This window comes from Ambystoma mexicanum, chromosome 1q, assembly GCF_040938575.1.
Source record: "Ambystoma mexicanum isolate Mex_15411 chromosome 1q, UKY_AmexF1_1, whole genome shotgun sequence".
NCBI lineage: Eukaryota > Metazoa > Chordata > Amphibia > Caudata > Ambystomatidae > Ambystoma > Ambystoma mexicanum.
Genome location: NC_090922.1, coordinates 183,396,728 through 183,419,449, shown reverse-complemented (window position 1 = coordinate 183,419,449; position 22,722 = coordinate 183,396,728). Strand labels below are relative to the sequence as shown.

The following is a 22,722-nucleotide window of genomic DNA, read 5'->3' as shown; positions in this document are numbered from 1 at the left end:
CCAGGTGTCCCCATGCGCGTTTCGCCATGATTGCTGCTATGGGGATTTGCGGTGAGTATGGATCTTTTGTACCAACCGTTTTGCAGGCCCGATTCCATAGCCGGATCCCTAGCTTGGCCATGTATGGGCAGTGTCGTATAGTGCTCTCCTCGACCCAGAGTAGGTCTCTGAGTAATAGATGGGGTAGAGCGGGTTGGAGGAGTCGGGTGTCGATGGTGCTCTCGTCGGCCATCCATCGCATCACATGCCTCAGCTGGCTAGCAAGGTAGTACAATTCAAAGTTGGGGACTTTCATTCCTCCTCTCTCGTAGGGTCTTTGGAGTGTTTCTAGTGCTACTCTGTGCCTGCCACTCTGCCAGAGGAATCTCCTACAAAGTTTGTTTAAGTTTTTGAAGAAAGAGGGGGGGATGTTGTAGGGGACATTAGTGAAGTTGTACAGAAGGCGGGGGAGTGCCATCATCTTGAGGAGGCCTGCCCTTCCAGCTACTGAGAGTGGGAGTCTACTCCAAAACTCCATAGATTTCTCAAGGGAATATTTAGCCCTAACCGTGTTAAGGATATGTTCAGGGTATGGGTTCCGGTGTATAGTGATTCCCAGGTATCTGAAGGATGTCACTTGCCTCTGGAGGTCCAAGGGGGGCAGGGACCCGTATTCCTCGTTATGTAGTGCGGCGAGGGGGTAGAGACAAGACTTGTCTCTGTTAATCTGGATTCCCGTGCATTTATGGAATCCGTCCAGGGTCTCAAGGATATAGGGCAGGAGGTGTTCGGGGTTTGTGTAGGTACAGTAGTGTGTTGTCAGCGTACATGGAGACGAGGTGGGTCATACCGTCTATTTCAATACCTCCATCTGAGTATTCCTGTCTGAGGTAGGCAGCTACGGGTTCCGTGGCGATGATGTACAGCATGGGGGATAGTGGGCATCACTGCCGGGTGCCTCTACGATGGGACCATTTGCAGGAGTATGTCTTATTTGTGCGAACCCTGGCGGTTGGATTAGTGTAAACTAGTTGGGTCCTTTTCAAAAAGACAGGTCCAATCCCCATTTTCACCATGGTGGCATACAGCCATTTCCACCGCACTGAATCAAAAGCTTTGGTAGCATCCAATGATGCGTCGGCGTATTTTTGGGGTTTTAGTTCTGTGCTATATATGACATGGTGTAACCTGCGCAGATTCTCGGTAATAGAGCGCCCTGGGACGTAACCCGTTTGGTCTTGGTGGATTAATTGGGGGATCACTCTTCGCAGTCTATTTGCCAATAGGGCGGTTAAGATTTTATTGTCTACGTTTAACATGGAGAGAGGTCTATATGAGCCACAGTCGGCTCTGTCTTTGGCGGGTTTGAGTAGCGGCCTCAGTAGCGGATGATAACGGCCTCACTCATGGATTCAGGGAGGGTGCTGCGTTCGTAGGCCTTGTTAAACACCTGGGACAGCAGGGGGGCAAGGGTCTCCTCATATGACTTATAAAACTCCCCAGGGAGGCCGTCCATGCCTGGGGTTTTTCTGGATGGTAGGGATCTGATAACGACCTTTACTTCATCCGAAGTAATGGGCTCATCTAGGGTCTCAGCCGACTGTGAGTCTAGCTTGGGTAGCTCAATGACGTCTAGGGCATCTTCGATTTCGTTGTCAATTGGGGGCGAGGTCTCGGAGTAAAGGTTGCGGTAAAACTCGGAGAAGACTGAGTTGATTTCCTCTTGGGTGTGTACTGTGGTGCCGTCAGGCTGGAGTATGTGGCAGATAGGTGTTCAGGGGGTCTCCCTTTTATAAAGCCAGGCTAAGAGTTTCCCGGGTTTGTCGCCTAAGGCATGGGTCCTTTCGATGTGCTTGGCGTAACTTAGTTTCCCCAGGGATTCTCAGTGTGTTAGACAAGTTTGCTTCAGCTCAGTTATTTTTTGCAAGTGGTCTGGGGATGGGTAGGCCCTGTTCTCTAGTTCTCCCAGCTCCCTCTCAGTGCATTCTAATGTGGTTACGATGGATCTTTGGGCCCCTCCTATAGCTGCAATCATCTCTCCCCTCATAACCACCTTGTATGCTTCACATGCTGTGCTCACGTGCTCTGCGCTATTCAGGTTTCACTGCCAGTATTCCTCGGTGCAGTCTTGTATATGCTCCTGGAAGGCTGCGTCTAGCAGGGCTTCGGCTCTAAGCCTGCAGGTGGGCACTGGGGGTCTGGGTGGGGACACTTCCCAGGTGACCATCAGCGGAGAGTGGTCAAACAGCACTCTCGGCAGGTACTGTGCGTCGCTAAACATGGCTAGTTGTTCTTGGCTTGCAAATAAATAATCTCGCCTGGTGTGAACGGAGTGGGGTGAGGAGTAAAAGGAATGTTCATGTTGTTCAAGGTGCAATTCCCTCCATAAGTCCAGGAGCTGTAGGTGGTGGGTTAGTTTAGAAAGTATTTTGGCGGGGGGGGGGGATGGGCGGGTGTGTTTGTCATCTAATCTGTCCTTCAGAGGTTTTAGGGTGCAGTTGTGGTCTCCCCCCCGAATCATAATATTATCTCCATAAGGAGTGAGTCGTGGGTACAGGGAATGGAAGAAGGCTGTTGCATCGTGGTTTGGAGCATAGGTGCTGATTAGGCATAATTCCCTGTTTTCAATGGTGCCGTGCACAAGCAACATCCTACCCTCATCGTCTGTTTTGGTGCTGATCAGCCTGAAGGGGATGGTCGGGTTGATCCATATCAAGACCCCCCTGGCGTAGGAGGAGTAAGAGGATCCGATCAGGGTTCCCGGCCATGTTTTGGCTAATGTTTCCAGTTTGTTTTGGGTTAGGTGTGTCTCTTGGAGCATAACGATCCCAACCTTGCACCTTCTCAGGTATGCGCGGATGCGGCGTTGTTTGACGAAGCTATTCATACCGCTGATGTTCCACATCATTACCTTAATCTTGTCAGCCATGGGCATTAGGCGGTCTGGCGATGGTTCCCGGCGATGTTTGTGGTCTAGCTGATGGCTCGCTGTATGTAGACTTTGTCCGTGGTCTTGGCATTTCCCGTTTTAGAATCCCAACTTTAATACCAACACCCCATTTCCCTCCCCCCGATAACTGTAAACTCCCCCAACTTTTCGAATGCAATCCCAACCATACTCCCAACTTGGGGGTAACCATCCGCTTGAACATTAAACACCCATGTAACCAAACAAGTCCAGCGAGGTTCCCCCCGCTCTGACTCTCCCGTTTCCGCTCCGATTGACCCTGAGGTCTCTTGGTACCCTACGGGCGGGTAAAGTACCCAAACTACTAGTGGGGGAAGAAGCAATACTTCTTCAGCTGCTGTCGATGGTGTAAATGTTCATCTCCTTGGTCGCTCCTCGCAGATCGATCTTGCTGCTTGTGGATATGATCTGCTGTTCCGTGGGCGTACTATTCTGCGATTGTGTGGGGTTTGGCAACCCAGCGTACGGCTTGGCGTGGTTTCTGCAGTTTTACTTCGCGGTCCGGGATCTGTACGCTGTCCATCCATTCGCTAGCTTCTTCTGGTGTGTCGAATAGGTGGGCTTTGTTGTTGTGCAATATTTTAAGTCTCGCTGGGTAAAGAAGTATGTAGTGCAGCCCAGCATTTTTCAGTCTAGCTTCAGTGTGGATGAATTGGGCCCTGCACATTTGAACTTGGAACGTATAATCCGGGTAGATGGCGACCTTAGCAGAGTCTCTCTGAATGCGGCCCCCCGATCTCGAGAACGCTAGAATAGTCTCTCTGTCTTTATAGTTTAGCACCTTGGCTATTATTGGTCTAGGTGGGGCCCCCGGCGGAGGCTGCTTGGTGAGAGCCCGGTGCGCCCTCTCTATGGTGAAGCCCTGGGACAGTTTACCGGCACCTATTTCCTGCAGCAGGAGATCCTCGACGTAGTTAGTAGGGTCGCTCCCCTCGATTCCTTCTGGTAAACCTATTAATCTAATGTTGTTGCGCAAGCTCGCCCTTCCACTTCATCCGCTCTGTTCTCTAGGTTTTTAACCTTCTGTTCAAGGGCATCCACGTCTTTCAGCAGTTGGGCTTTCGCTTTAGAGTTCTCGCTGACTTGAGTTTCGAGCGCATCTGTCCTGCTCGCAATGGACCGTACATCTTGGCGCAGCAAATTTAGGTTGATCGCCACCCTGTCGATTTTGCTCGCCATTGTTCTCTGGAGTGCCCTAATGGCTTCCAAGAGTTACAAGTTTGCTGGCTCGGTTGGCTCACTGTGCTCCGTTTCAGCGGTAGTAGTGGCGGGGCCGTGTTTGGTTGCACCGCTTGCAGCATAGGATTCCATAGTGGTTTGCTCCTTGCTGCTCTTAGCCCCCTTAGTGGTCATCCCCAAGCTGGTGTATCGCTTGCCAGCGCTAGACTGGCCACCTCAAGGGTGGCTTAGGTCTTTGTTGTGGTTAATGCGGTTACTACGTTGGTCTGCAGTTGCTCACAGGTTTTGAATGTCTCTGGTTGATCGCTGCACTGTATACGTTAAATGACTGGGAATTTCCTGCACTCTAAGGTCCAACTGCAATTTGTTGTGCTCTCTGGGGGGCAGTGGAGGCACCACGCGGCACGCCTGCCCGTTGGTTTAATTGTCCGGGGAAAGGGGAGAACAAACCCCTCCTTAGGAGGGAGCTCAGGGACCGGGTGCAGTGGGTCTCTAGTTGTGTGCACACTCGCCGGACAGGCTTGACCCAGTCTAGCGCGGCCAGGTGCAGCGTGTGTGGCTTGCTTCTGTGTTTAGTCCAGGACCGTAATGCTGCTTGGCCCCGCCCAATGTCTCGTGAGGCCCGCTGTAGCTTGTGGCTGCGATGGCTGTTGTATGGGCTTCGTGCCCGGGGCCCGGGGAGCTGCGGGTCCCCCTTCTGGAGGATCACTGTGGCCAAGGGTGAAATGGCACCCCCACCCCCTTATCTATTCACCTCGCACTTCAGTCCCCCTTCTGGAGGATCACTGTGGCCAAGGGTGAAATGGCACCCCCACCCCCTTATCTCCTCACCTCGCACTTCAGCAGTTGCTTTCCCGGGCTCCGCTGCTTTCTGTGGAGGGGGGGCCGGTCCTGCGCCCCGTCGCCTCGGGGGAGCTGCCGTCTGTGCTCACTCCCCTGCGAATGCCCGGGGTCGCGGCCGTCTGCGCGCCTTCTTTTTTCTACACGGTGGGCTCCGGTGCCCGCGCTCGGATCTTTACGCTGGCTCTGACGTGAGTCCCCGCTCACGTCTTTTTTGCCCCATCTCCCGGGCTCGTCGGCCCACCGCAGCTGCAGTTGGCTTCTCTGTCTCCCAGCTCGCGGCACGGGCACTTCCCACTCGCTCACTACTCGCGCTGGCTTCCTCTACTTAATTCGGGCCCCTTGTACCCAGGCCGAGCCAGGAATAGACTGCTGGGCTGGGTCGTACCGCGGTTCACTGGGCAGGCGCCATTTTGCGAGATCCGCCGATCAGACTCTGCTCAATGTTTTCTTCTCAACGGTACACTTGCAGCACTCGTAGATCCCAGGTACCAGCGTCGCGGGTGATCTCTCGCAAATGCAGCAGTTCTCTGAGGCGCTTAACTTGTAAAATTTCAAACTTTTCAGCAATATCAATGTCGCATCGAGCAGAGCTGCAAGGAGATGCGACTTGCTTACATGGCAGTTTGCCACGCCCCCTTCCTTGTCAACCTTATATCCTTTTTCACCCAGTATAGTCATTAGCTTAACAGAATCGCGCCTGCATTGCTCTTCAGTGGTGCTGCAGATTAGAATGTCATCCACATACTGCAAGACAACACTGTCTAATGCAATATTGCTAAGGGCCATCTGTAGGACTCTATTGAAAATGATTTCAGTTTAATGTTCACTTCTCCCACCCCCTTCAGGAAGCCCACGTCATAAGGTCCGGTAGTCCATACTGAGACAGGCACCTGGGCCATGTCGTCATCAAAGTATTCTGGACGTATCAATGCCATCATTCTCTGAGGCACTTCTCTTTTAATCATTTTTACCCAAAATATGAGACTCACTTCCACCCTTGTCTCTTCTGAGTCAGATCGCCATCGGTGACGTCAGTCACTCGATACCCTTCTTCAATGGCGATAATCGCACACCATTGTCTGCCTTCATCATCGTAGCCTTCGAACAATGCTACTTTCCCTCGCACTGCTGCAGCATGTATCATCAAGGGAAATACTTGTCCTTCCTATTCGTGCACAGGTATTCTAGGTCTGAATAGAAACTCATCAGGGGTTCTCATAGTTCTATCTGTGAGGCCTGAGATTCCTGCCATAAGCACACGTATGCCATATGCGAAGACCTCCGGCTCTAATGGTATAGCTCTCATGGCTATGTGTCCTGAGTATGCCCTGATTATTTCACACACGTTTGAATAATGCATTCCCGGAGTAGAGCATACTATGCCCTCCTCTGTAAACGAGATGGTCATATTCAATTTTGTCATTAAATCTCGACCCAAAATGTTTACAGGGGTCTGACGCGAATACAACAAAGGTCCATTAATTTCGCATTCCCCTATGGAGACTGGGAGTGCGTCTGTACAGGGAACTCGACTGTGAGCTCCTGTAAAAATCGGAGTATCTATAGCCTCACCGGACAAGGAAAATTTGCCTTCTTGTATGCACGAGTGTGTTGCCCCCGTCTCAACTAAGAAGGAATATTCTTTACCCCCTATGGCGTTACCCCCTATGGCGACATTCACCCTAGGTTCCCTATTAGGGTCTGATGTCACTGATAGGATAGCCCATATCAGGGTTCCCAGTGAGCTGTCCTAGTTCATGTATAAGTTTGGTCCACTGTACACTTGTGGATTTTCCCCATCCCCAGGTTTGCCCCCTTACGGAGTTTGTGCCCTGAGACATTTGCGGTGGTGCCTGTTGAAATTGCCCCTGTGGCAAGTTCCCCATGCTCGGGGGTTGAACCCGCTGCTGCATGCCTGGTGCTTGCTGCTACACTGTGTGATTTTGTGCACCGCCCTGTTGTGAGATTGCAGGCAGATTCACTGTGCCTGCTCCCATTCCTTGGCCACTTTGCCACGCGCCTTGGCTATTGCACGAGCGTGCCAAATGCCCTGTCATTCCACACAGCCAACACACTGGCGGTGGTCGGGCTATTTGTCCATTTGACATATCTGGACTGCCCATCTGCACGTTTTGAAAGCCTCCTTGATTACTCTGGAAACCTCCCTGATTACTCTGCCATCCTCTTCTCTAAATCCCCTTCCCCTTGGGTATTAACCTACGATACCCTGGTTGTTCTGCTGTGTGTTAGCCACCTGTGGCATGTTCTGTTCAGCTGGGCTTGTCAGCATGGCTCCTTCGAGAGCATACTTTGATAATTTCTTCTGCACCAGCTTTGCTTCCTCGCCCTTTCGAGTTGCCTCCTTTTCCCGATTCTTTTCTTGTAACTATCTACAGTAATGTGCAATAGTTAACTGTATTTCAGCCCAAGGTTTAGCCTCTACCCCTACCAATGTCTTGAGCTGTTTCTGCACTGGCTCTGGTAACACTTGGCCTGATATGTGGTAAAATACAGATATAGATTTCGTCCAAGATTCATGCATTTCGAGCACCCATGCGTCTTGGACATTCTGGATATAAATCAACGGATCTTCTGACTCCTTCATTTTTTGAGTCATTATAGCTCCCATATCGGAAGTGTCTGGGTAAAGCACTCGTAGCGCTTTCCATACTGCTTCTCTGCAATTATTAAATGGCGCTCTGTCGTGCGCAGTGTTAATTATGGTAACACCAGGGTACCCAGCCCGTGCCCATACATCGTCTGCTCTCTCACTGAGTATGGCAATCAGGAGACCTTTAATGTCCCCTATAGCTAACGTGACACCCCCGTCATCTTTTCTAACTCGTGTATACACTTCCCAGCTCCCGATGTCAGCATTGGAAGCTTGTTTTTCAAGTTCTCTTGATCCATGTGTGGCCATGGAATATATTGCGGTCTTACTCCCCCCTTTTCTAGCAGCGGGAATTGGAATGCGCAGTCTTCCTTCTCTTTCCCCATAGCTCTCCTGTCTATCGCTGGGGTAATATTCCCGCATCGCCGTCTGCGTGGCAATGTCCTCAACCTGTCTACATAGGCGGGTGCCGACACCCCCCTCTGACCATGGGGTGTTCCTTCATGCCGGTCAGACTGTGCAGTAGACTCTGATGTCCTTGGTGCGGACTCGCTAGCATCTGACCATCCTACCCCTTTGTCCCTTGGGAGCCGCTTTTCGCGCTGTCTCCCTTCTTCATTTGCCTTGCACTCCGTCTCCTCTCCGGAGTCAGACATTGATTGTTCCCAATTTGCGCAACTCCTCGCGTCATCATCGTTCTTACTAATTTCTAGCATGTCCATGGACAGACTCCTGCTCCCACTAATTCGGGTGACATCCTCAGTGTCATACAGCTGAGTGCTTTCCAAGCGCTCGTCTTCCCTTTCCCTTTGGGATATTGGTTCCAACCCCATTTCATCACATATTTTATCGATCGTTTCCCCGATGCTTCTGGTGTCGAAGTCATCTTTAATATTTGCCCCACTCGTGCCTGGTACTGAATCATTCGCAGGAAAGATCTCTTCAATGTCTTCCCATTCTACAACAGGATTGGGTTTTTTAACTTCCCACTACAGATATTCAAGATCGCGTGCCCTGTGTCTAAGCTTACATTCAATATATTGAATTCTTTGCGCTTCCTCGCTTCTTCTCTGACCTTATCTTCTTCCCTTCTCCTTTCGTTTCTACGCTCATTTGCCTTTCTAACCTCCTCATCTTCTCGTCTCTTTATTCTTTTTTCACATACTCTTTGCTCTTCTTCCAACCTTTGCAGGTTCTGCCTGTACTGGTCATAGGCTGCGCTCTGTTTGCGACTGAGCTGCTTTCCTTGCTCTTTGCGATATAGCTGTACTCGCCTCAGCCTATCCTTCCTTTTTATTCTCTCGTCCCTTATTTCCTTCTCCTTCTCCCTTCTCTGTGTCTCATCAGACTTTTCTCTCGGTCTCACGTCATCACTTCCTTTACCATCGAGTTTCAACAATATCTGTCCTCCCAGCCATTCGTCTTTTGCGAATGCTATCTCATCCGTTCTGTCTTCACTTCCTTTCCACTTATTTCCCTCTCTCTCTTGTCTGGGAGAGATGCACTTGTCTGTGCCTGATCCTTCCTCTCATCATCGCGTCTCTCCTTGTCCCTCGGGACTGCAGAGGTAAAATTAATTTCCTGATCCTTCCCTTTATTGTCGTCACTACTGTACGTAGGTGACTCATATGCGGGGTTGCTATACCCCATGGCTGCCTTAAGCTCTCTTAATGGGTAGAGTCCCTCTGACTTACTTCCCTCGGTTTCTGGCTCAGGTGGGGCTGGTGGCGCGGTAGGCGTCTCACCCCCCTTCGTGCATACGTTTAATATCCAGTCAGCAGGGGGCTCTTCATCCTTCGACTGTTCGAACATTTTCCAAAGTTCTAGAACAGCGAGACGTTTTTCTAATTTCTTGCCTGTATATGTGGCATGCAAGTAAGTCGTCATATGTTGTAAGACGGCTTTAGATAAGGACCCGTTCTGTGGCCATGACATAAACATCTTGTGGGCGGTACCCTTAACCCACTCGGTACTGTATTTCTTAACTTGGGTGTATGTTTAGGCAGTTGCTTACATAAGTGTGCTAGTGCAGTAATATCTTCTATGTTTGAATTCTGTTTCTAACAATACTTTCATGCAATTTCACCACTCCCAACAATATGAGCGAGCACCAAATACCACAAGCTCCAATCCAATCTTTTCCCGCCAAATTATTTATATCACCACTTTACTCAAGAACATCAATCCATGTGCGATTCCCTCTCAACTACAGAATCGCGAAAAAAAAACCCTAATCAGCTTGAACAATACAATGAGACAAAATTCTTTACATGTGACCTACAACAGAACATGTACAACAGACACTTGACAGACTAGACAGACACCAGCTGGACACAAATATCTCTGCCTTCTAATCAATACACTGACATGGAGTTTAAACGAACTTCTTTTACAACGTCTTTAATCGTCGTAGTAGCCTAGTCTTTCCCTATTATGTGGGACTATGAGTTCACGTTTCTTCTGACCGCTATATTAAAGCGCAGGTACAAGGCGTATACTCTCTCTTCTTGGGTGTCTACTCCGGTATCCTCTCTCTTTATCTCAGGTGATCACCCCGGTATCCTCTCTCTTCTCGGGTGTCCACCCCGGTATTCACTATTTTATTCAGTTATTCTAGGGTCATTATCCCCTTATATATACACAGTCTTCTCTACTTCTGACTTTTTTGTTTTTCCGCCTCCCTCCGTTACCTTTCCCTTACTTGTTCTAATGCCTATAAAAACATTTGCCAAAGCATTGAATTTTTTGTTTCACTCACCGCTCGCATGGTTCCTCTCTGGATCCTCGGGATCACTGCCTCCGTTACTGCCTTTTTTTAGTCTTTCGTCTGATCCACTGCCCGTAGGAATGGAAGGGTTTCTGTTTGTAAAACGGGTGCCTTCAAACCCACTGCAGTTTTTTTTATAGGACAAGTTTATACTATCATTGTCCACGGGAAGCTTCACAGTCTACTTGGCCAAAATGGTGAAGGACTCATGATATTGCCGAAGACCTAGAGCTACTTTGTGTCGACAGTCAACAGGTGTCTTACCAATAATCAATATTCAATAGTTGAAGGTCAAAACCATCCGCTCCGCTACCAAGTGTACAGGAGGGCGGAGCGACTTCTGACGGGCCAATGGGATCAGAGCTCGCACTCTAGTACTTTAAGACGAGATAGCTGCACCTTGAGGAGGATGGGGTGCAGGATTCTCTTACTGCAGCACCAATCAATAAGGACAACTCAGTAGTTTGGCAAAGGAAAGTCTGTTTAATGAAAAGTACAAAAAACAGGGAAACAATGGAAATCAACAGTGATGCGATCGCCCGTCTCGCTTCAACTCCCACATTCTTCATTCAAACAGCAATTCTTATAGGCAAAATTCGTCATCATTTGACGTGTAAAACCCAAAGTTTGTCATGCAATTCTATTGGTCGAGAAAGGTAACTTAAGTATAGGTGCTATATCTGTATATGGTAACTGAGCGTGAGGATTGGATGACTCTTATCGGGTGGGCGTCTACACCCATCCCTCTACATCACTCGTGATAGACGTCACTACAAGTACGACGTCTCATTGGTTCTACTAGCTATAGGACCCTAGATTATTTGGTCCATTGTGATTGGGTAAGTTACACCCCTAGACATAAATCTCCATTTTAATTAGCAGCATGCAGAATGGACACCCGGCTGTGGAGTGCCCCAAGATTCACCCTGCCTCTTTTTAATCAATCAGTACCTTAGGGCTATGTGTCAATTAGTTGGCTGAGGATGGCCTCGAAACTGTAGCTTCTTATCAGGAAAAGTTATGGCATCCTCGGGTTCTGGGTGACATCAGACGTTGGTACCTCTTTGCGCCTGGCTGCTCATGTGTCAGTTCACTGTGAATCTGCTTCATTTTTCTTCTTTTTGTGTATTTGATTCTTCCTTTAGCCTTGCCACCTGCCTGGGACTCCTTATCTCGACCTTCACTGGCTAGCTGCTATGCTCTTAAGTTTTGTTTCCTCGAAGTTGCCGCTCTCCTCCCTTCCTGGAGTTGACCTCGAATTCCTAGGCATGAGCTGCTTCATGCTCATTTTCGATTCCGCTCTTTCCTTCTGGCTTTAGCTGGAATATGAATCTCGGCCTGGTTGGCCCCTTGCAGCCTGGGCTTAATTCTGCTTTTGTAAAATGGAGTCGCACGTGTATAATGTGCTTTTGAGGTAGATATATAGTTGGAGCGTGCCGCTCTATTCTTCTACTAAGCATAGCAAGCAGCATTGTTTCCTTAGCTTCTTGCGTTCCAAGCCTATTTACAGGCGTTAGCTGGTTGAATACTTCCATTCTGTTTTACAGCTACGTTTCCTTATATTTCAACATCGCCTCTTCTTCTAAGTGCATTACATCCTTATTCATATCATTTCGTCTTAATGTGTCTTCTTTGGGTTGTCATATCGTTCATCTGTGAGTCTGTCCGGGCCATTGTGTCGTCACCATTTGCCTTCAATTAAGGCCTGTTGGATCTCTTCAGGGACAGTTTGTAAGTAGTCTTCATTTCGTGTTAACTGCTGGTACGGTTGTCTCAGTGGGTACAGTGCTGCCCATGGTTGTCTGGTTATAGGCACTTCAACAGGTATTGCTCTTCTGATGGGCACTGGGCAGAGCCCTAGCGCTGCTCTCTGTTGGTTTAGTTGCTCCTCATACGTCACATATCTTGGCAAGTATGTTCCTGGTACCTCAAAATGGGGGGCTGGAGTGCAGGCCGTGTCTGGGACCTCCTCTACACTTGGACACCCGAGGCCCATATGTGTATGGTGTGCCTGTCTGAAGAAAGTGTGAAACTCAGGTGTCAAAACAGACTTGGCGTTACCTCTGTTTTAGGCTTTCCCCTTGGCCCCCAGATAGGTGCACCCACACATGTGAGGTACCGTTTTCATCGGGACACCTGTGGGAACGCGGGACGGTAGGCCATGTGTTGTTCGGGGTGTGTTTCGATGGGTGATCCGAGTGAAATGTACGGAAAATGCGTCTTTTTCCCACATTTCTGACTTTGCGGGGTGTCTGGGTAATAAATTCTGGGCCGATTTGCGCAAATCATACCTCTGCGGATTCCCACGGGTGTCCTTTTTTCAGAAATGCATGGGGTTCCCTGTTTTCCTTGGTGGCTTGGACACCCGAGGCCCATATCTGTATGGTCTCCCCGTCTGGAGAAAGAATGAAATTCATGTGTCAAAACAGACTTGGGGTTACCTGTGTTTTAGGCTTTCCCCTCGGCGCCCAGGTAGGTGCACCCACACATGTGAGGTACCGTTTTCATCGGGACACCTGTGGGAAGGCGGGACGGTAGGCCATGTGTTGTTGGGGGCGTTTCGATGGTGTGCCGAGTAGAAAGTGCGGAAAATGCGTTTTTCCCCACATTTCAGACTTTGCGGGGGTGTCTGGGTAATAAATTCTGGGCCGATTTGCGCAAATCATACCTCTGCGGATTCCCACGGCTGTCCTCTTTTCAGAAATGCATGGGGTTTCCTGTTTTCCTTGGTGGCTTGGACACCCGAGGTCCATATCTGTATGGAGAGCCCGTCTGGAGAAAGTGTGAAATTCAGGTGTCAAAACAGACTTGGGGTTACCTGTGTTTTAGGCTTTCCCCTTGGCGCCCAGGTAGGTGCACCCACACATGTGAGGTACCGTTTTCATCGGGACACCTGTGGAAACGCGGGAAGGTATAACATTTGTTGTGTTTGTGTGGTTTTCATAACGTTTTGACCCATTTGCTGGTGCCCTTTTTCACACATCCCTTTCATTTCCCAAATGTGCCCTACAATTAGTCGCTGCTTTATGCACCATACACATTTGTAACCGGCACAAGTCACCTACCCTTGAAAAGGTCTGCCTGTGCTCTTTCAAAAAAAGTATGCTTGCCGTTCCCCACCACATTGGTTTCCCTGATTTACACATGCTAAGTGTGTCTGTTCAGGCCAGAAGCATAAAACTCCTGTGTACCATGGCTCAGTGTTTGGCTTGTGGTATTGCTTGTTTTGTAAAACACTACAAAAAATGTGTGCTTTCCTAACTGCAAGAGTCGTGCAAGAGTCGGGGGACTGTAGCAGAGCATTGATTTTCCCAGAATTCATAGAAGCCATTGCGGTACCAAGCCAACCATGTCGACCACATACCTTTTTTTTCGGTCACTTTCCCGCTTTTCCCCCAATCTACGGCATTTTCCCCTACCTAGTTGTTGCCCGAACTACGCAAATCACGCCTTCCTAAACTTGGAATTTTGTCTACTTTTCAGAAATGTATGACTTTCTGTCCTCCAATACAGCTTTCCTACCCTTTACTTCCATTCCGTCCATGCATGTCCAATTGGCAAAAATGGCCAAAATCGCCTACCTCTCACAAAACGGTTGATAACCACATCAAAATAATGTTTTCTTGTTTCCCCTCAACCTGTTCTTGAAAGCCAGGAAATTGGGGAATTCAGCACAGCAAACCATTTGTTCCTAGCTCTTACAAGGAAAAAACCACAGGCTTCTTTGTACATCATTGTATTCGCATTTTTTGAAAAAACACAACATTTTTGCTCTTTTTGGTTATTTTCTCTCACCCCCCCTACAGCAACCTAGGATTCCTGGGTGGCGTTACGACCGCCTACATGTGGGAAAAAAAGGTGCCAAACTTGGCTGAGATATCTCATGTAACAAAAACGTTACAAGCCATTGAATGACCACATACGGAAATCACCAAAAAAGGCCTTGGCACTGGGGGGAAATACCCATAGCACTTAAAGGGTTAAGTTCTTGGTGTTTGTGTTCAGTTTGAGCATTTAAACGTTTGAATTCCAGTTCAGGCCTCATTTTCTCTAGAGCAATGAAATCAGGACTGAGTGTAGGACCTGTGGGGGTCCTAGTGGACAAGGGTTGAGGTTGCTGAGCAGGCAAGGGGGCAGTGAGGCCTACATTAAGAGACACATCTACCTCTTCCAACTCATCATTAACAGACAGATTATCATCCTCAATACTTTCCACATTTACTGGAGAGTCAGGTATTTCAGACCCACTCACCAGACTTTGGTTCTTTAACAACTTGTCAATTAATTCAGTCTTTTTGCCTTTGGCAGAAACTTTCCTTTCTTTACACATGTTTCTTAAATAATCAGCGGTGTAACTCAGGAGGGTCTCCTGACTGTGGCTTTCCATATCAGACATGATTGATATTGCTTTTAGTGATGTTAGCCTTGTGGTTAGTTGATCCAAGGTAATAGCAGCACTATAAGTGTAATTACTATACTTTGATCCTCACCGCTGTACACCAGTGTTAGGCAGAATTATATGCAGTACCCTTGAGGAACACCACACACAATTAAGACTACAAGTGACAGTACACATTCACCTTTGGTACAAGCCTGTACTACACAGTTTAAGTGGTAGCGATGACTGAGCAGCCAGCCTTATCTCAAGAGTAAGTCGGCAGTATCAAATAGTTACACAAAGGACAGCAGTTACTATGATTCAGGCAAACACTGACTCAAGGTTTTCAAGTAAAAGAATATACATTTATTTCACTCTTCAGTTGTATAACATTACACTATTATAAGCAGTTTAAAAATCACACTCTTTATACACCACACCACTCCCAAAAAGTTCCAGACAAGTTAAGCTCACAAAATGAAGTGGGAGCAAAATAGCACTCGAGCAATTTAAAAGGGAGGGATAAACAAAGTTAATAGAAATTGAACCACACCAACAGGTAAGTACTCTGGGCAATTGAGCAAGAGGAACTACAGTGATCGAATCAGGCAGAAAAGGCTTAGGGCAAAAGTCAAGGGGTCAAAAGTCTTTTGCTCAAGATCACACAGTTCAGGGTAGTTTGTGGTAAAGTTTGTGCCACGGATTCCGGACGAGGTTGGTTGGCAGAAAAGTTTGTTCAAAGAGAAGAGAAGGACAAGCCCTCAGTTTGGAGAAAGATTTCAAACACTTTCACCACGGCTGAACGAAACAAACAACCGGATTTGCACAGTACCTTAAAACGGAGAGGAAGCTGCAGCTGAGGCGGACGTTCCTGATAGTTCCGGCAGGCTCACGGTTCCTGAAGCGACTGTCAGACTGACAAGAAGTAGGAAGACTGAAGGGTCCTGCACTACCCAGGGAAGAAACCAGCAGCAGAGCAAAGCAACGAATAAAAGGTGCGCTCCTTAAAACCCAAGCAGGGGGGTGGCGCTGTTGAGCAGGCAGCGGATGTGGACGTAGCCCTCTGCTGCTCCGTTCGGGCCACCCGTAATCCGATAAAAATCCTGTTCTAAATGGTATCCAGTGGCTAACTAAGCCTGCACGCCACACACTGAGGGGTCCGAACCTACACTTGTGAAATCTGGGAGAAAATCAGAGCTGCCCAGCGGGGGAATCGCCGTCCAAAGTTTTGGCGGTGCGGCGCGGGAAGGAGGCTGAGCGCCAGTATGGCATTCAGAGCGGCCCGTTGGAGGGGGAGGGGACCAAGACTCCCTCGCGGCATACGCTGCTGTGCTCCGCTACATGCACGTGAGCGCGGCCGGAGGTCCCCCACCAGTGGCCGGGAACACCTCAGCACCGGAGTACTGCTGCCCTGGGACGGGGGGACACGCAGCCGAGGTCGGCGGGCTCGGTGGGCGCGGGCACGAGGAGAAGGTGTCCAGGAGAGCGGCAGTGAGGAACCAGACGCCCGGGCTGCCAAGGAATCCTGAAGGCACTGCTGGAGTCAGGAGGGACCCCGGGAAGGTGAGGGAAGCAGCCGCGGAGAGCCCGGAAAAGCCCGGGGCCGCCCCAGCCAAGAGACCCACAAAGAGCCTGGCAGAAGACAGTGCAGTGGGAGTGGAGGTGCGGGCCGTCAGACTCAGTGCAGTGGGCCCCAAAGAGGCTGCGCTTGAGTGGAGGCGGCGCTCCTCTCCCGTCCCTCACGGCCCCATAGGACTGTGCTTTGGGTCGCCGGGGTCCGCGTCTCAGGGGGTGCGGCAGAGAGGGCCGCCGGGAGACAGGTGGACTCTTGGGGCAGCCTGAGGAGGTGGCATCTCCCCCCCTGTGGTGAGAGGGAGGCACGGCAGGGGGTGCCAGGACAGTTGCAGGGGGCTCCGAGCTGGGGCCCCCTCAGCCCTGCCCAGCCTCAGTCTCGGGGCCTTCGAGTGCTGGTGGAGGGGCGGGGACCATACCATCAATCTCCCCCGGATCATATGGGGCACGCGGGCTGAGTGGCCGCTACAAGTGAGAGGTGCTGAGCCAGGAAAGACCTCTCCCCCTACACAAGAGCTTGGACAGGAGGGACCTGGGTTGCCTCTGGCCTCCGGACCATCATTACAGAAGCAGATTGAGGATGGTGCCCCCCCTGGAGGTGCTTGAGGGGCGACGGGGCATACGACACCTGGTGGGAAGATCGAAGTGGCTGCACCCAACGGATATTTTTGGGCCAGAGGGGCGGGGTGACAATCCAAAGGTGGTCTCTGAATAAGGTGGGCCGAAGACAGGAGAGGCGGTCAAGCGTAAAGAAGTGGCCCCTGCTGTCCAACCACCTGGAGCCCCCCACTGGCAGTATCAATAGACCCACAGTGTCTAGAGAGCCAGGACGTTCGCGGGGAAGACTGTGCCTCGAACACCGTCCCCTTGGGCCCGATGGGGCGTCACATGCTCAGGAAAACAATGGCACAAAACAAAATAGACAGGTACACCACGTCTGTGCCCAGAAAAACCTCCTGGCACTGCGGACCATACTGGTTGGGGCACTGCGGTCGGTGAAACAGGCCAGCCACTGTCACTAATGGACATAATGACTGCCATTAGGGACTCCAGGTCGTCGGTGGAATCTAAAATCAATGGCCTGTCCGCAGAGGTCTCCTTCCTTCGCCAGGACTTGCGGAATTTGACATCCTGTGTGGGGGAAACAGAGCAGAGAATCTCTGATGCTGAGTACAAGGCCAAAGGGATGGAGGAGCGTCTGGGGCAGGTGGAGAAAAAACTTGCCACTCTTGAAGCCAGGGCTGAGGATAGCGAGGGCTGCTCCAGGCGCAACAATCTCCGCTTCCTCGAGCTCCCTGAGCGGGAGGAAGCGCCCGGCCATGGAACTATTCCTAGAAGACTGGCTGGCGGACCTGATGGCTCCCCCACAGCTCTCGAAATTCTTCTCCATTGAAAGGGCGCATAGAGTCCCCACGGGCAGACCAGTACCTTGTGCACCCCCAAGAACGGTAATTGCCAAGCTCAGGAATTATCGGGATAGGGACGCAATCCTCCACATGGCACGAGCAAAGGGCCAGATCACGTACAACGGGAACAAGATAGGGTTCTTCCCAGACTACACACGGGAGGTCCAGTAAGCCCGTCAATCCTACGACTCTATCAAGTGGAAGTTGGCTGCACTGAATATCAAATATGCATTGTTCTTCCCAGCCACCCTCAAACTGTACCATAATAACACTGTTCATGTGTTCCAGAACCCTAAAGAAGCATGGGATTGGCTGGACCAAGGTCCACAGATCACTCACCGAGGCACGGGAACGGTGGCACCACCCCAAAGCGGGGGCAAACACCTGTCTCAAGCGGAGAAGACATTGAGGTCACCCCATCCGGGGGAAATGGGAAGTCTACTGAGACATAAGGCGCTTGAGGACTCCCAGCGCCACATCCCACCTTGAGGGAGGGTGCACACGGTCCCCCTCTTGTTTTTAGGCCCAGGCAGGAGGTGCATACCTGTGCTATATGAGCATCCATGCGGGCGTCCTGGAGTGGGCGAACAGAGTAGTAATTTGAGTCTCCCCTGCAGTACCTATCACTGTTGATGGTTGTATGTTTGGGGAGACAGGTGCTTCCGGTTGGGGGGAAGTACAGGGTGGGGGCAGTTCATGGGGGTTGGCTATCTGGCACCACGGCACCACGGAATTTGATGCTAGGGTAGCAATTGTTTTGGCCGCTAGTTGCACAGATATAGAGGATCCGGTGTTTTGGAGGCCGGAGGTTGTTTTGGTTCATGAAGTGCAGGCATGTGGTGGGGACGGGGGGGGGTCTATGGCGAGGCTCCGGGGGGCGGGGGGTACGCGGAACATATGAACCTCCTTGAATGCCAACCGGACCCCAACATAGTAATGGGTCACATACAGGTCGGTTGTCTTTGCTGGCCTGGAATGTGAATGGCTTGGGCTCATGTATCAAAAGAAAGCTAATATTGCAGTACTCAAACAGACAATCCCCTGACGTGGCCCTCCTCACTGAAACTCATTTGGTAGGGACGGAGTGTGGGTTTTTTAGGAGAACTAATTATTTGCAGTCATATCAGGTGGGATTCTCAAGGGGCACCAGAGGCACAATGGTACTCTTTCATAAACGCATCCCCTTTCAGGTTAAAAAAGTTCTCACTGACCCGGGGGGTCGATATGTTACGGTGCTGGGCGACTTATGGGGCGAACGGTGGGGCTTCACTGTGGCATACGCACCTCCTGTGCTCACAAAGGACCTTTTTGGTGACCTGCAGTCGGTATAACGGGAGGAGAGGGTGGATATGTGGGCTTTAGGGGGGAATTCAATGATGTAATGGAGGTGGGGAGGGACAGGTTACGCACGTGAAACATCATCCGGACGAGCCCGACAGCACTCCATGGCTTTGTTGACTCCAATGGGCTATTCGACACCTGGAGGGCGATTCACATGAATGAGGCAGGGTTATCTTTTTACTCCCATGCGCACAAAACAATGTCTAGAATTGATTATATTCTCATCCCCCAGAACGCATCCCACCAGCTCACATCCGCGGTCCTATTGGCCAGGGGTTTTCTTACCACTCTCCCGTATTAGTGACGCTAAAGAGCAGACACCAAAAGCCGGACACAAACTGGCGCCTGAGCGCATACCATTTGGGACTCCCCGAGATAGAGGATGGGATAACAAATAAGTCCAACTAATACTTTGACCACAACCTGGGTTCCGTAGATTTGCCTATTGCGATCTGGGAGGCCTTTAAAACTGTCCTTCGGGCGGAAGCCATTTCTTTGGTGACCGCCCATTGGCGGAACCACATTCGTGAAATTATGGAAGCTGAGGGACAGGTCTCTGAGCGGGAGGCACAATTTTTGTAATTGGGGGATGCAGCTTCGATGGAGGCCCTGGAAACAGCACAGGAGATCTTGTGTAATCTGGCCTTGGACAATGCCCGGGCTGCCTGCTGGTCCACCCAGACTCCGATTTATGAGCGGGGGGGATAAGGCTGGGAAAACACTAGTCTGGTTGGAAAGGAGGGAATCGCGCAAGGGATATGTTCAAGCTATCCGATCATCGAACAGGGACCTGTTGATGGAGGACCTCAATATCGTGGACGCTTTTGCCAGTTATTATGAGCGTCTTTTACTCCCCACCGGGGGAAGGTACCGGGACTTACTGCTCAGACTTCCTTGTCACAATCGCTCTCCCACCCCTTACCACACAACAAAGGAAAGCGCTGGATCAGGAATTTACGGAGGACGAACTGCAGTCAGTGCTTATACAACTCCATACAGGGAAAACCGCGGGACCCAATGGATTCCCAGTGACCTGGAAGCGCCTCAGCGACTCCCTAATCACACACATGCACTGCATGTTCCTCCAGAGTAGGGAAATCGGCTCCCTCCCTCCTGATCTTCGGGAGACTTGCATCATAGTATTACCCAAACCGGGGCGTCCCCCCGAGAGATGCGCCTCATACAGGCCCATCTCATTGATAAATGGAGAGGCTAAAATTCTGGTTTCGTGTCCAGTGGTGTCCCGAATCCTCACAGACTACCAAGAGTTTTCTGGCCTCAGGGTGAACACCCAGAAAACGGTGTTCTTCCCAATCCAGGGGGGAAAGGGGGGCGGGAGCAATCCCGGATCCTTGTCCATACCCGGTTTCGGTTTGTGGTTTCTCGTACCTGGGCATACAGATTAGCGTCTCGTTGGAAGAGTTTCTCCATTTGAAACTGCAACCGGTCCTTGATAGACTTGCAACTGACATATCCCATTGGCAAGCCCTACCATTTTCTTTATTGGGTAAGGCCGCTGTATTCAAGATGTTGGCACTCCCAAGACTATTATATGTTCTACAGAATGCCCCATTGCCCATCCCCCCAGGAACTTTCAAATCAATAGATGGACACATACGGACTCACCTTTGGAGTGGGAAACATCCCAGAATCGCTCTTAAGACACTAAAACGCTCCATTTGGGAGGAAGGGATAGGGCTACCATGCATCCATACATATTATCTAGCGGCACAGAATGGGGTGGTAAATGACTGGCTGCATGGCAACAGTGCACTTCCCCATATCAGCTTGGAGCTGTCCGGTATGTATCCGCTATCCCCCCTCCAAGTGCGGTATGCCACCCGGGATGGAATGGCTGGAGTAGCACGTATCTCACTTCACATTCGCCGCACATGGGAAGAAGCACACCAATATGTTGGCTGGGGTTCTAGGCCTACGCTAGCACAGCCTATCTGGCATAATGCATACCTCCCGGAAATTCACAAAATGGGATCTCTGGGGAACTGGGAAAGGCTTGGGATACACACACTGGCACAGGTGATTCAGGAGGGGCGCGTGGTCGAGTTTGACACCCTCAGGGAGTGTTAGGGAGAATTCTCATTTTATGGCTAATTTCCCTTACCTAAAGAGTCCCCCAGCAGCTTTGCTGGATTTGAAGGGTTTGTTTCTTTTTACCTGCTAAGAGTGAGACTCTTTTTCCCACTCTTAGGCATTTTTGCTATGTGTGTTCTAGGCTATTTTTGTGTTTAATGCTTAGGGGATCTTTCTCAACCCCATAGGAATCATCTTTATTCACATGTGTTACACAGCACCCTCAGTGCAGTGACACAGGGGTGTCCTAGCGACCCCCAAACATAGACTCCATACCCTGGGACTGACTACTGTCTCCCAGGGCATGTAAAGTCCCCATTGATTTTACTAGTCAAATCCTATGAACTAAACCAGTACAACCCATCTTACTATGGAGGTACTGGAAGGGGTTAATAGTTTTTCCCCTATGTTCATTTTCGAGAGGGTACCCTACAGTCACTCTCTCAAACGTTTCTGGCTGGTGGCAGTGGTTACTACCATAAATATTCGACCGCGAATATTTATCTATGGGATTTTCCCATTGTTCGAGGCTACCACATTTTCTGACAGCCTCTAACATACCGCCGGTGCATTTTAACTTTGCTCCGGTTGGTTTTATTTGCCAGAACTTTAATATAACCTCTTTCTCGTGTCTTTCTCTACAATCCTAACCCAGGTCGGGGATCCTTTCTTCGTCTGTTTGGCGGGCCTCTGCCCAGAAGCCCTCCTTCCGGCGCCACTGAGTCTGGGGTGGGTCCATTGTATGGGAGGGGGAGTAGGACCCCTGGACAGGGTTGCCTCAGCAACCCATGTCGCACTCTATCCTGATAGGCTGGAGGGTCTCCCGCCAAGATGACCACTCCACTGTGTGAGTGACAGCTAGGCTGTATGAATGGGGATCTTTTTGCATAAAAGCAAGGTCCTGAGGACTGGAAGAGCAAGACGTCGCCACTGGAACTAAGAAGCCGAAGAGGAGAGAAGCCAAAGACATCTGCAACGACTGAACCACCGGTGAAGCCCTGCTGCAGCGTCTCACCACTTTTCTCCACACGACGAGAGAAGATCTTCACCTGCAAGAGCCTTCTTCCCTTGAGCTGGTGGGGCCAACCAGTTTGCCACTCGCCTTCCCGACCTGCCTTGGTCGAATCTCCCGTACCCAATACTCGGAGGCCGGATAGCCAGGCACCAGTCCACCCAGACCGCGATTTGAAGGAGCGTACCTTTTATTCGTCGGGCAGCACTGCGGCTGGTTTCATCCCTGGGTAGTGCAGTAATTCGAACCTTCCACCATGACGAGAGCCTCTCTTCCTCTGCCGGATCACCCAAACTGCAGGAACAACCGCCACTGCAGGAGCCACTTCTCCATTTTAAGGTACACTGTTCCGCTAGGCCACCCTTTCTTCGCGGTATTGCTAAAGGTGTTTTAAATCCTTTACCTACCTGTTGGGTTGGCCGCCCCTCTCTCTTAACATTGTCTTTTCAACTTTTGCAACCACCTCTTCAAATATCGTTAACCAAAGACTTGACTGAAGCAACAAGAACATTTTGCTCCTGGGCCCTTGCCCTGTACCACTAACTCTGGCACAGACCTATTGACTCTGGTCACAT

At 50.3% G+C, this 22,722-nt stretch overlaps 1 protein-coding gene across 1 annotated transcript in view; it reads right to left on the bottom strand.

The window, feature by feature from the left end:
• LOC138526369 (dickkopf-related protein 3-like) overlaps positions 1-22,722 on the bottom strand; it is a 1,508,461-nt gene that overhangs the window by 1,371,104 nt on the left and 114,635 nt on the right. The gene's annotated exons all lie outside the window — the stretch shown is intronic.